The following is a 13,288-nucleotide window of genomic DNA, read 5'->3' as shown; positions in this document are numbered from 1 at the left end:
GATTTCTTGCTCTCAATTGTACCACGCAATGAAAACGTGACGGCTTTGTGGGTGGCAATGTGGACGAAAACACCAATAATGATTAGAAAACGGAGAGAAAATTGAGCGACGGCTCTGCTAGACAGGTGATGAGCGATCCTCGGGGTCGAGTCCCGCCGATATCAAGGCCCCACCTGAAGACCACACATTGCAAGCCTCTACAAAACCCCTAGCCCATAGTCGTCGTCGGGCTTTCTTCACTACTCGCCTCTCTGTCCACTCGTTCGGTTAGAATTCATCAGCCGCTGCACCATGACGGACAACTCGTGGCGGATGACAGCCTGGGGCCACGTGGACCGCCATCCCAATGAACTTCTATGGCCTGCTAGCTGCGTCGCTCTTCGACCGTCTTGTCGTTGGCCGTCTTGCCAAACTACCGACAAACACCCCTGTATCGGAAGACACGTGGAAACCTCTACGCCGAACCACTACGACTTGTCGGCCACACCGCTCCTCGTTCTATCGTTGACCGTCTCACTAAACTGCCAGATCAATTCCGAACAACGATCGATCGCGCGCCACCTCCGACTGGTACCGCAGAAGATTTCTGTTCCATCGGCCGCTATCCGGCCACCATCGGGAAATCTCCGGACGTCCCGACTTGTGTCGGTTCTCAAGACGACCGTGCCACCTAGGACGCGGAAGGACGGTGCAACCCTGTCGCCCTCCTGATAACTCTCTCAGGTTAACCTGCCGGCGACACGCCAGACGTGATCCGTGTTCAGCACACTCTCCCTTTCGAAACGCCTTAGGACCCGGGAGGCAAAAGAGGCCTTGTAAGCTCAACCCAAAAGCTGCCGTTGCAGTTTGGTGCTTATGCCGTTGAATTTGGGACTCCCGGGGTCGACAGTTGTTTTACGATTTACGACTAAAATTTAATGAAAAATATTTTCATTTCTAATTTTTTCATCCTACATTCGTGGACCCCTCGTACGACACAGCCGGCAAGTGAGAAATCGCGTCAACGCTTGAGGAACTTACTCACGCTCGCTTCCACGCTTGAGCCTGGGTATTGCTATCTAATCCGACTCAACATCTCTGAGCGAAGCCCAACCAAACCAGAGTCAACAACAACTGCTTGGGGACGACTCAGCAGCGCAAGCAGAAGGCCCGACCGGCCGGACAGACAAGCGAAGCAACTGCCCCATATGAATCAGTTCTGCCGAAGAAACCGGTTTGTAAACACGCACCACCGGAACGCGCGCGGTTGTCTCCTCCTCGTGGGGAAATTCTTTCCCAAAGGTTTCTCTCCCTCGCATCGACTCTCATTTCTCTCAACTGCTCGCTCAGCCAGCGAGCGGCCGGCTTGTTGCGCATTCTGCGGTGGTGGTGGCACACAAGTCGAACGATCGATCCCCCAAGCGCACAAAGCAGAAGATCATCTCAGTCTCAGACGCCGCGCCGGACCGGAGCACTTGATCTTGGTCGTCGTCGTCGTCGTCGGATGTTGGAAGAAGTCGCCGTCTCTGCGTCGGTCGGTCAGGTTTAAGTTGCGCTTCAAATGAAAATAAGTGAATAATTGAACGCGGCCAGTTGAAAAGGAAGTGAAGATTGTGCAGTGTGAGTGTTCAAGGTATCTTCTCTCCGCTGCTGAAAGAATGTCGGAATGCAACGGGTGGTCACTGCGGCGGCGGCGGCAGTCGACAGGAGGCTAAGCGTACTGAAGGACCGGTTGTGTGACGACGACGGTCAGCTTCTCCCGTGAGTGTGACACTTTACCGAATGACGACGGTACATCTTCGACGGATAAAAACTCGGTCAAGCGCGCGACGACGGTGGCTTTTTTGGGTGAAAACGCATATTATTGGAAGCGCAAAGTGCGCATGCATGCGGCTCCTCTGAAGAAGCGCTAGCGCGAGTGTGTGTGCGACAGCAGCGTATCGGTTGGTCGGTCGGTGAGTGATAAGGCCGCGTCAGGTGCGTCGAAAACAAAAAAAAAAAAAAGTTTGGCATTAGGAATCAGGGGAGGCTAAAGTCCCGGGATTCGTTATCTGAGGGTCGCACGAAAATCGGGGGCTTACGCGTCACTCGCTCAAGGTGTGAGCCGAATTACGTAGTCAGCGCCATCAATGCAGCAGCAGCAGCAGCACCAGCAAAAGACGCAATACAGAGTGGTGTGCAGTTGAAGTTTTGCTTGCCTTTCGGAAAATTACCGACCTGGGGCCCGGCATCGACGAGAAGTGTGATTATTGCTTTTTTTTACTTGTGTCTATCTACTGTATCGACGGGGTTCCTTCAGCACTACACACTGCACGGGGCGCAAAGAGGCGATTAGGCGGAATATGAGCCATGGAAAAACCGGCATCCACGGCGAGGCATTTCCAGCAGTGAGCTATGCAGGAGGTAAGTTTCAATTTCACTTACGTGGCCCGATTTATTGACTCTTTCAGGCTGCAGCAGCAGCATGGTGATGGAGCACAGGAAGGTTCATGATGATCGTTACGAAGGCAATGCGAAATTTACGGAGTAATGGTAAAATTGTAATTGCTTCCAATAGCGATGAAACAGTCAATAGGAAGAAAAACTCAAATTCAAAGAAGTGTTTCCCATTGCGTCAGAATAGCTCTCAGATCTTCCCTTTTCAGATTCATTATAATAGTCGAACTATTGGTCTTGGAGGCTAAGCAATTGAGCATCTTCTTAACTACATACCCCTGGTGATACAGAGAATTGTCGCGAAACCTTGACCTGTTGCTAGGTCAAAGTTTCGTCAATAGTTTTCATTTGCTTATTAAGGACCAGGAATGTGAAGTACATGGGTCACAATTTCTGGAGCACTGTTTTAAAGAACCATTAAACGTATATGGCTGAAAATGCGTCCCGTTGTTAAAAATGACTGAACAACCATAAAATACCTGGTTCTTAAGACTACGTCGTTATTAGCCTTTAGGCCTACCTCTACTGCGTTGTACTGCTGGATTCCAGTAGCTATTCACTTTTGGTGACATCGAAGGCAAGCGTGGACTTTGAAGTATCGGTAGGGCAGCATACAAGGGGTCGACTATAGCCTCCACTTAAAATGTATTTACTCAATGAACGTGACACACAACTCTGCACAAAGTCTACTGCACTGCTATAAGTGCCGGTTTCTTCTCATTCGCTTTACCCTTAAACTAAATTCAACTGGTACTCGTGTCGCTTTACATCTACCCTACGGATATCCCTGGAGGGTCTATTCCAGAGACACGATACAACTACGTTACCGCCTATACCAGCGAGAGCGATTCATAGGCTTTCTTGAATAGACTCGTCTGCAATGACTTGGTCGTTATTGCAATTAAAGCATTAACGGAGAGGACGATCCCGGTTCTGATGAAATCCCTTACGAGGCATTTAAGGCGACAATTTTGGAATATTCAGATATGTTCAGGCAACTTTTGCAGGAATACCTGGAGAAAGGTAGCCACTCGGATACATGAAAAGCTCAACATCTGATGCTACTGCCACATCCAAGAAAGCAGTAGTTGTCAGTTGGATACACTTGGAACGCTTCTGCTGAGAATCATCCTTAACAGGCTGACCGAATGTGCCGAATATGAGAGAGGACTGTCTACAATACAGTTCAGCTTCCTCGAAGAAAAATAGAAGATGGATGCGATTTGGACAGTCATTGAGGAATCTGAGAAGGCATTCAAGCAGAAGCGTGGAAGAGATCAGTATTACACCGTGGTAACGATAGACATTAGAACGCGATCAGCAGTGCCAGTTTTAAAGCTATCTCCGTAGGTTTTACGGAGGTCCTCTAAAGTAACGACAGGTGTTCAACAGGGTTTGATAGTTGGCCCAATACTCTAGAAAGCAATGCCCAATGGTTTGTGAGAAGAGAAGCTCCCGGAAGGAGTCATCATCTAGGACTTCATAGACGATGTCGTATGCTGAAGTCTTTCGGGTCATGAGAACGGATCCGCAGCTCAGCGAGATTGGTGCCGACGTCCAGAAGATCAGACGCACCTAAGCAGGAGATACGATCTTCGAGTTAAAAAAGGACTAAAAAAAAAAGATGCTAAGCACACAAATATTGCTGTGATAATCCGTATCGAAGTCGAAGTGGGATATGTCCAGCCAACCTTTCTGAGCCGTATCGCATACCAGCAAGGGACGGTAACTGAATCGCGGATAAGGTAAAGACAGTTGCTATTTGGACGATTGGGAGTACCTCACCTAGGAAGCAGTGTTTCAAGCAAACAAAGGCTTCGTGATCGTCAACATTATTGAAGATTTTGCTTGGGTGCATCCACAAATGACGTCGTCTTTTTGGTAATTTTTCAACACCCCTCCCCCTCGTAACCTATTTTCTCATACCAAATACATGACTCGTAGCATTTTCCGGGACTCCCCTGTCCCTCTTTAATTGTACGTCATTTATGGACAGTCTTTTGTAGCAGCTACGCACCCTCTCGCTGAACTATAGAGCAGTTCAACCAGATGCTAGATAAGCGCCAACCGGAGACCGGTCTTAATCGCCGGTGACTTCAATGCCTGAGCGGTTGAATGGGGCAGCCACCTCACTAACCCAAAAGAGCGTGTGCTGCTAGAAGTTCCAGCAAAGCTCGACGTGAACTTGGCTAACGAAGAAAGCACCAGCATCTACCGGTCTAGCATCTAGTGGTCGAAAACCTGTAATTGGCATCACCTTCTATACTCCCGTGTTCGAGGGAAACATGATCTTCCAGGTGAATGTGGAAGGGTAAGCAATTCAACAAGGAGCCTTTCATCGAAGATCTCAGGAGAGAAGAATGCCTGAAAGCCAGAAGACGAATGCAAAGCATTACACCAGACGGCGAGTGAGAAGAACGAAAAGTAGTGCTGCAAGCCGTGAAAGTTGCTTTGAAAGAGATGGTCAAGCTGAGCACGAAAACAAGCTTCAAGGGGTTGTGTCATGAGGCTGATGCAAACCTGTGGGGAGTGGCGATGGTAAAAATCAGAGGATCAGTGGCACCTGTTGAAACATGCCCAGGGAAGGTGAAAATGAACGCCGATGAGTTGTTTCCTCCGTACGACCCTACGGCTGTTATCATACGGCCATGCAGGCAAGGAGGGAGTGAGCATCTTCAAAGGCAGCTCGCCAAGAAAATGAAGGTGAAGAAAGCACCCGTCCGGGAGGTATCCCCAACAGCTATCGAGGCCAACCCAGATGTATTTCGGACATTCCTGTAAATCTGCCTAGATGAGGGACGTTTTCCGTCTCAGTGGAAAAGACAAAAACTGGTGCTGCTACAGAAACCGGGCAAGCTTCCTGGTAATTAGGTTCATTCCGGCCATTGTACTTGCTGGGTACGCTTGACAAACTGCTGGAAAGAGCCGTCTTCGCTAGGCTAATGGCTTTTTCAGAAGAAGAGCAGGATCTGTTGGACGGATTTCGAAGGAGGAAGTCAACAATAGATGCCATCCAGACAGCTGTTACTTCAGCCGCAAAGAAACTACGTAACAACGATAGGTGCGGAGATGTCGAAGGATCACGACAACATCTCGTCTTCGAATGCCCACGTTTCTATGAGCCGCAGCGTGATGATAACAATTTGCGGTGCCGACAACATCGTGACTAGAATATGTGGTCAGCTGGAACGCGGTGAACGTTGCGGTCACAAAAATCTATTCATGCCGCCAAAGAAAAGCACAAGGTTGCGTTCCATGAAGCTAGAGCTGCCTTCAAACGAGGTATCAAGCAGAGCAAGGCGAACTGTTACAAGGAGCTATGATAGAAAGCCGACGCTAACCTCTGGGGAAATGCCTATCGCATCGTAATGGCAAAACTGGCCCAATGACACCAGTTGTAATGTGTCCAGACAAACTGGAGGGTATCGTGAAGGGTCTATTTCCGAGAAACGATACAACAAAGTGGCTACCATCGCCGTAGAGCGAGGGCGATGCGGAGTTCACCGTACATCGACTGATCTCCAATGACGAGCTCGTTACCGTGGCAAAAACATTGAATGTGAAGAAGACTTACGGATGGAATCCCTAACGTGGCGTTAATGGAGTATCTATATGTTCAGGTCAGTGTTGCTGAAATGCCTGCCGGAAGGTAACTTTCCGGATATATGAAAAGTCCAAAAACTAGCGCTACTGGCAAAACCAGGAAAGCAGACGGGAGATCCAGCATCTTACAGGCCGATCTCTGTTTGGTACGCTCAGAAAACTTCTGGATAGTTAGAAGTTCCTTCTAATCATGCTGACACTTCCTATTTCCTTCCTCAACAGGCTGGAAGGAAGAGGAAGACATCAAGAACTTTTCAATTTCATACCAACAAACGGCCAAAGCTGGCACCGCAGTTCAGATGGTCCCACATGTAAGTGAGAACGTACTTCCTACAGCTGCCTGTCTCCATGAAGAAAGCAGTCGATCCGATCACAAGTTTATTTTTTGGTAGGGCCCACGAACACTGCATGCACCTCATGAACAACATTGGAACAAATTCTTACGAGACTCACTCTGCCTCGTCCTCTGCCGATCGTCCCAGTGCAAACTTGAGTATCAAAATGTAGATCAGTAACTTACCTAATCACAGTCACTGGAATTGATTAAGACAGTGAGGTGCCCCATACACTTACTCGAATCGCTCCGTAGTGTCGGAACATCTACGTCCAATGCTCACGAGGACGAGCCTACCATACGCCATACACTTATCTACAGTTATTTAGGGTCAGGTAGACAACTAGGTTACATCAGAAAAGCCTGAGCACTGAGCACCCGGCCCTAAGACGTGACAAAGTATTTTCCTCACACCCACACTTTCGGGCCATCTTCTTCTTGTTTGCATACCCGACAGGCGCTACCCCAAGCAACACACATGTCATATAAGAGTTACGACAGCGCAAGTTTTGGTTGTTTAGACGTAATTTTGACGTTGTTCTAACATAATGTTAAAATTGCGTCAAATTTACTTATTTTCAACCAAAACTTGCGCTGTCGTAACTCTTATATGACATGTGTGTTACTTGGGACGTGGTGTGGTAACATTCGGATGGCCTCGTAGACGATGCAAGAATTGAGATTGCTGGTGTCAGAGTCAATCGAATAATGCTGCAGATAGCGTATCACAAAACAGAAGAACAAGGGTCACACGACGGGCGGGCCTTAATGTCCAGGCAAGCGAGGAGGTCGAACAAACCGACGGTAATGCAGGTTACACAGCGTAACCTGAACCACTGTGAAGTCGCACAACAGTTGCAACTCGATCGATCGATGAGGCAGTTGATCATCGTGGTGGGGTAATCGTTCAGTTTGAGCTGGGTGGTGATGATGTCACGTGTTGTGGCTGGATCAACGTTGGTTGAGAAGGTTTGGACCCGGCGGATGAAATTGTTCGCCACGTTTACCTTCTGCTTGATGCTGAGCGCCGAGTGGTAATTCAGGAACCGTCCTGAGGCGATTGGCTTCATGTACCACTCGGTTTTGATCGTTTGGTCGGGTTGTCGAACCAGTAGCAGGTCGAGAAAGGGAATTTTCCCGTTTTCTTCAACCTCCACTGTGAACTGAATTTTCTCGTTGTATTCATTGAAGATTTTCCTCACCTCTTCGATCTTGTCCTTGGGGACTGCCAGCATCAGGTCGTCCACATACTTCTTCAACACGGGGAACGGAAAATCGATTCTCGCAACGACGTTGTCTAGTAATGCCTCCATCACTTGATCCGCGATGGTGGGTGATAGTGGATTACCCATCGCTGTGCCGAAAACTTGTCGATAGAACTGTCCCTTGAACCGGAAGTAGCTACAATCGATCCAGCCACAACACGTGACATCATCACCACCCAGCTCAAACTGAACGATTACCCCACCACGATGATCAACCGCCTCATCGATCGATCGAGAGAACGACAGATTAACCCTACCAACGAAGACGTCACAGACAGCGAGGAAACGATCTACCGTTCCATGGTACAGGTTGGACAGTTTTCCGGAAACATTCAGAAAATCCTGAGGAAAGACTACCCAAATGTGACCATTAGCTCAAAAAATGCCAAAATCCTCGGCAACATGCTGCCTCCGATGAAAGACGTCGAGGATAAAAACAGTAGATCGAACGTGATATATAATATCCCATGCGCAGACTGTCCTGCATGTTACGTAGGTATGACGACGAACAAGCTGCAAACGAGGATCTCTAGTCACCGGTCCTGTTTCAACCGGCTACAAAGCTTATGGGAGCAGGGCAAGACGACGGAGGACGTGGAGGTTGCACAGCTGCGAGAACGGACGGCGCTGCTAGACCACTTGGCAGCCAACCATCATGTGTTCGCATTCGATCGTACACGAATAGTGGATTCTAGTTTTAAGGAACAGAACCTACACATACTCGAAACATGCCATATTGTAAACACACACAACACAGTCAACAGACAACCTCAGCAATACGTATGCTGGCGTACTGCACGCACACACTGAGAAACAATACACGAAGCGAGGCTGTCCGACAGACAGACGAATCGTTACAACAAGAATCAATACAATCAGAGTAAAAGTGGCGCCAAACAGGCAACTGCATCGTAGCTCTGCGACCCGGATCGTTTTCGGAATTTCCCTCTACCGAACCACCGCCGCAGGCGGCAGACGATACGTTCGTCTGGGACAAATTTGGCCTATGCTGTGGGCCTATGTTACGAGAGAACGGAGCATAGTTAATGAGTAACATACACATAAAAATCATAAACTCAACATAAGAAAATCATTGTTCACAGATTCCTTGAGAAAGGCACAATATAGTGACCGAAACGTCGGATGAAAATTTAACAATCCATTTTTGAGTTTTTCTTCCAAGACTGAAAGCCATAACCTCAAAACATAAGATCAACAGTCGATTCCTCAAGAAAGTTGGTGACAAAAGCATACTGTAGGAAAGGTGCAGAGTCCATCATTGATGTGACCATCTGAAGCCCGGGTCTAAACCCTAGCTCGGACTGGAGAGTCGACGATGGATACACGGACAGTGACCATCTGGCGATTCGATACAGGTTTGAACACGGAGAAAGACGGCCACAGCCGTGGATCATCGACCGTCATCGTGCATGGGACGCCGCAATTCAAAGCGATTCTTATCCAGAAACCGGTATATTGGTGGTGTCCAGACATCGCAGAACTCCGCTTATTCTGCCTAAGAGCAAGAAGGAGGATGCAAAGAGCTCGGAACCTATGAGGGTAGAATGGAACGAAATGAGGCCTACAGGTCTGCTAAACTGGCACTGAACAAGGAAATTAAAGCACGTAAGTGGGCGTGCTTCGAAAATCTCTACCAACCAACCAACCGACCCCGGGTGATGCCTACAGGGGGTCATGGTCAAAACGAAGGGCGCGTCAGCATCCCCAGGACGTTCCCCCGAGATGCTGCAGAAGGTCGTGGAAACGTTCTTCCCGCGTCACGATACAAGACCATGGGCCCCCGTTCCTTATGACCAAACCAACCAAAGCGAGGTGAATGATAATGAACGACGAGCTAATCGGTATAGTGAAGTCGCTTAAGTTGAACAAGTTTCCGGATCTGGACGTCAGAATGGCTATGCAGATGTGCCTAGGCAGAGGCGAATTTCCAGAGAGGAGGAAAAGACAAAGGTTCTACAGCCCAAACCCGGGAAGTCACATGGTGACCCGTCGGCATACAGACCTATCTGCCTCCTAGACACCGCCGGAACACAATTGGAACGGATCATTCTGTCAAAGGTGATGGCCTATACCGAGAAACCCGATGACTCTGGCCTCTCGGATACCCAGTTCAGCTTCCGGAAGGGTCGATCGGGCAGCAGTGTACGCTATTAGGGCTGTAACCAAAACGGCCGAGATAGTGGATAATGGAGAGCTACTTCCAGAATAGGGTGCTAATCTATGACACCGAGGATGGCGAGAGGAGCTACAACATCACCGCGGGGGTACCTCAAGGATCCATCTAGGGTCTGGTACTATGGAACACGACGTGTGATGGCGCATTTGGGCTCAAACTTCCACTACCCTCGTGGTATAAAGCGAGTCGATAGAGGAAGTGGAATTGACAGCAACGCACCCAATTGGCACAGTAGAGGACTGGATGAAGTCGAGACAATTGACACTCGCGCACCACAAAACGGAGGTGATGGTGGCAAACAACCGCAAGTCTGAACTGAACAACAAGCAGTGGTCACCACAGGTGGGTGCACGATCAACTCCAAGCGCTTACTGAAGCAAATTGGGGTCATGAACGACTGCTGAAATTCGGAAGACACGTATGGGGCTGTTCATAAACCACGTAGACACGTGGGGGGGGGGGGAACAACTGCAAGTTGAGTTGCAATACCTTACCCTCCCTCCTTCCGGGAGCTGGAGTCCAACGGGTAGTCTAGGGCTAGCCAGCATCCAATCTTCCAGTGGAGAGAAGATAATTTAAGGCGGTAGCTGGTGGATCGCTTACCAATAGAGGGTACAAATGTTTGGTCCCCCTCTTTCTGAAGTCATCCCTAACGGGCGTACCGTGAAGGTAAGAAAGACAGAGAATATTTTTTTATTGGGCCGACCCGCACATAACGGGACCCATATCTTGGGTATCTGATCGGCAGATTTACTCATTCTTCAAACAAATTAGTCATCATCGAAGTGCTGCACCCACCTTTCATTCCCCTCACACTTGTCCGTCAAGTAGCTCAAGTTATTCATGCAAGTTTTGGCTCGGAACACGATGTCTTTACGGGATGTATTGAGCTACAGGTAGAACTTTTATTTTATTTTTTTCGTGAGAACAGCACAGAAGTTCCGTTGCCTCGCGATCCGGTTCTTCCAGGCCACGTTTTTTACTCCCTACCAGGGATGAGAAATGTACTGGAAAAAACGATTACCGGCTGTACATTTGACATTTTTCCACACGAACATCACAGGCCCAGCCAAACTCAAACTGTTCGAAAAATTAATGTCATAACATTTTTTTTCCAGCAGCCTTCTTCCTCGAAACGGTTTTCAAGCGCGAGAGCGCCAGTACTCGAGCACAACGACGACAAAAATTTCTGTCTCTCCCGTTTTCGCATTTTTCTGCGTTTCAAACCGCTTCTAGACAAACTTCTTTACATGCATCACAAAGCTAGGAGTGTGCTCTAGCTATTTGTGCAAATCGATTTAAATTATTTATTAAAACAAGTGAGTTATTAGCAGTTGAAAATATTTGACATTTTTCGCTATCACCCGCCTCAGCATGACTGCTCATAAATATTTTCGTGGGAGAGCGAAAACCATCAAGCGTCTGCTTGACTGCCGTCGGCGCGGCGTCTGATGGTATTGGTGCTGCCGTTGTTTTGTTTTTATTTACTGCCTGTATCGATGAACGGTAAGCAGAAAAAAGTCTCATTCTCATGCCTGCTCCCTACTGATTCCGCTTCTATTTGTATCGTTGCATGTTTTGCCAGGTATCATGCTGCAGCATTACCATCCGCGCTGCGTTCTCGACAAACCATGCGTTCCGTCAGCTCTGTTCCGCATACCTGAAGGCGCTCTCGATTGCGTCGTTGACGGCTGCTTTCACTGCACTCCAGAAGTTTCTAGAGGTCCTTCATCGAGCTCGCCTTCGTCTGTCAACACTGCCTTCAGATTCTGCGCGTAAGAAGGTTGCTTCAGTCGCTATTGGTTGTAGTGTGGTGGTTGCTAATACCGCACATTGTTGATGTCGTAATGTTTTGGGTACAGCTTGGCCCTCACCAGATATTGGTGATTCGATGTTAGCGTCACGAGAGGTCCTCCGTCGAAAATGTCGTCCACCAAACAGAACACGGCCGATCTGCGATACCTTTTCCACTGGCCACGTTCTTATGGTCGTCGGGAGAGGAAATGAATATGAGTATGAGATACTCAGGGGGACACTCGGTACTCCTTTGACACGATGCCACCAACTTTACGCGTTTGGTTTTAAGACTGTGGATTCTAAACGTGATAGCAATTTCTTGGATCTTTTCGACGTTTCGGTAATATTTTGTTCGACCTTCTGCAGGGAACAGGAGTTACCTTTTTTATTAAAAGCTCGTTTTATTCGATTTTGAAGCCAAACGTACTACCTGTGTTAACGAGGAATGGTGATACTCCATTCCAGTGAAACCTGATGTGTACCAGTGAAGATTACTTAACGGCTTAAAATATTTATGAATCGAGGATCATGGTGACATGGTGAAAATCTGACCTTGCAACAAGTCTAGACGATGGTGGGCTATCTATCAGGTTGGAACTCTGCGTCACCAGGGTTGGGTAGGATTGATAACCAAGCTATTTTACCAGTTAGGTCTTTGTGTCGTCAAAGACTTCTCCGAGATTTCATAAGGAATATCAATCAGTTGCACTGGAAAATGTTGTAGTACTTTCTAGGAAATATGAACACTTATTCTGCGTTTTTTTATTAGAAGACAGTGAGAGTTCAATTGGGAGGTCTGACTGGAGACAAACGTATCAAATAAATGTTTATATAGAAGGCTACATTGTATACATGTTCTCACCTATACCAACAATACTGTGTGCGGCCTGTGAACGCGCCGTGAAAAGAAAACATACCTCGTAAGAGATGCCCCCTGTACCGGCAGATGGGAAATGTTTTTTGCAGAAAGTGACTTAATAATATAACAATGACGATCATGATCATTACAGCCAGAAGTCGACCGGTGGCACTACCTAGGAGAGGGGGCCGAGTGGTGGGACGCAATCGAACGACTGTCGAAGACTTAAAACCAGTGACTCGGAGAAAACAAATGGAAACACGCGTGGCCTGGTGCTCTGCAGACGGATACCGCCCAGTAGTGTGGGGACTGTGTGCTGCGCGGTGCTGCGGCGTTCGGCTTAGTCAGTTTTTATTTTCGACAGAAATTGCGTCTGATGGAACGGGTGGATTAAAAGTATTTATTTTAGCGTTGGATGAGTTTTGCGAGCATAGGTCAAGTTGATCGACTAGCGGGAGATACATGTGTTTGGGAAACGAGTCAATTGAGCTGAATGAAACGGTGAACACGTGTGAGGATCGTGCAAAAATATTGTTTCACTTCGGAGCGAAGAAAAATCGGAAACTAATCCATCTAGGTAAAACTATGAATGAAAAACAAGTTCATTCATCTGATTGCCTGGTATCTTATTCCAGGCCACGCGATATGTAGTGAGCCACCCACTCGACCGGACACTTCCTGTCATTAGCGACACTTTAGCTTGATTAACAGTCCAAGTCCGTTGGTCAGTCGCCGTAATCGGAGCCACCTCAATGCATCTCACATTTCCAGCCTCTTTGCAAAAAAAAAACCTTAAACGACACTCGGCAAACAAGCTT

The 13,288-nt window shown here is 47.9% G+C and overlaps 1 protein-coding gene across 2 annotated transcripts in view; it reads left to right on the top strand.

Annotated features, from left to right (window-relative positions):
* The first annotated feature begins 1,157 nt into the window (after positions 1-1,157).
* Positions 1,158-13,288, top strand: part of LOC109402639 (chondroitin sulfate synthase 1-like) — an 80,045-nt gene continuing 67,914 nt past the window's right edge. Inside the window, exon 1 of one of the 2 annotated variants that reach the window (XM_029854820.2) lies at positions 1,158-2,382. The gene's annotated coding sequence lies outside the window, so the exon portion shown is untranslated. The remainder of the gene's footprint in view (positions 2,383-13,288) is intronic. The other variant, XM_029854819.2, reaches the window with a different exon arrangement.

Source organism: Aedes albopictus, chromosome 1 (assembly GCF_035046485.1).
Source record: "Aedes albopictus strain Foshan chromosome 1, AalbF5, whole genome shotgun sequence".
Classification (NCBI taxonomy): Eukaryota; Metazoa; Arthropoda; class Insecta; order Diptera; family Culicidae; genus Aedes; species Aedes albopictus.
Note: the sequence above shows the minus strand (reverse complement) of the source record. Positions and strands in the feature narration are given on the sequence as shown.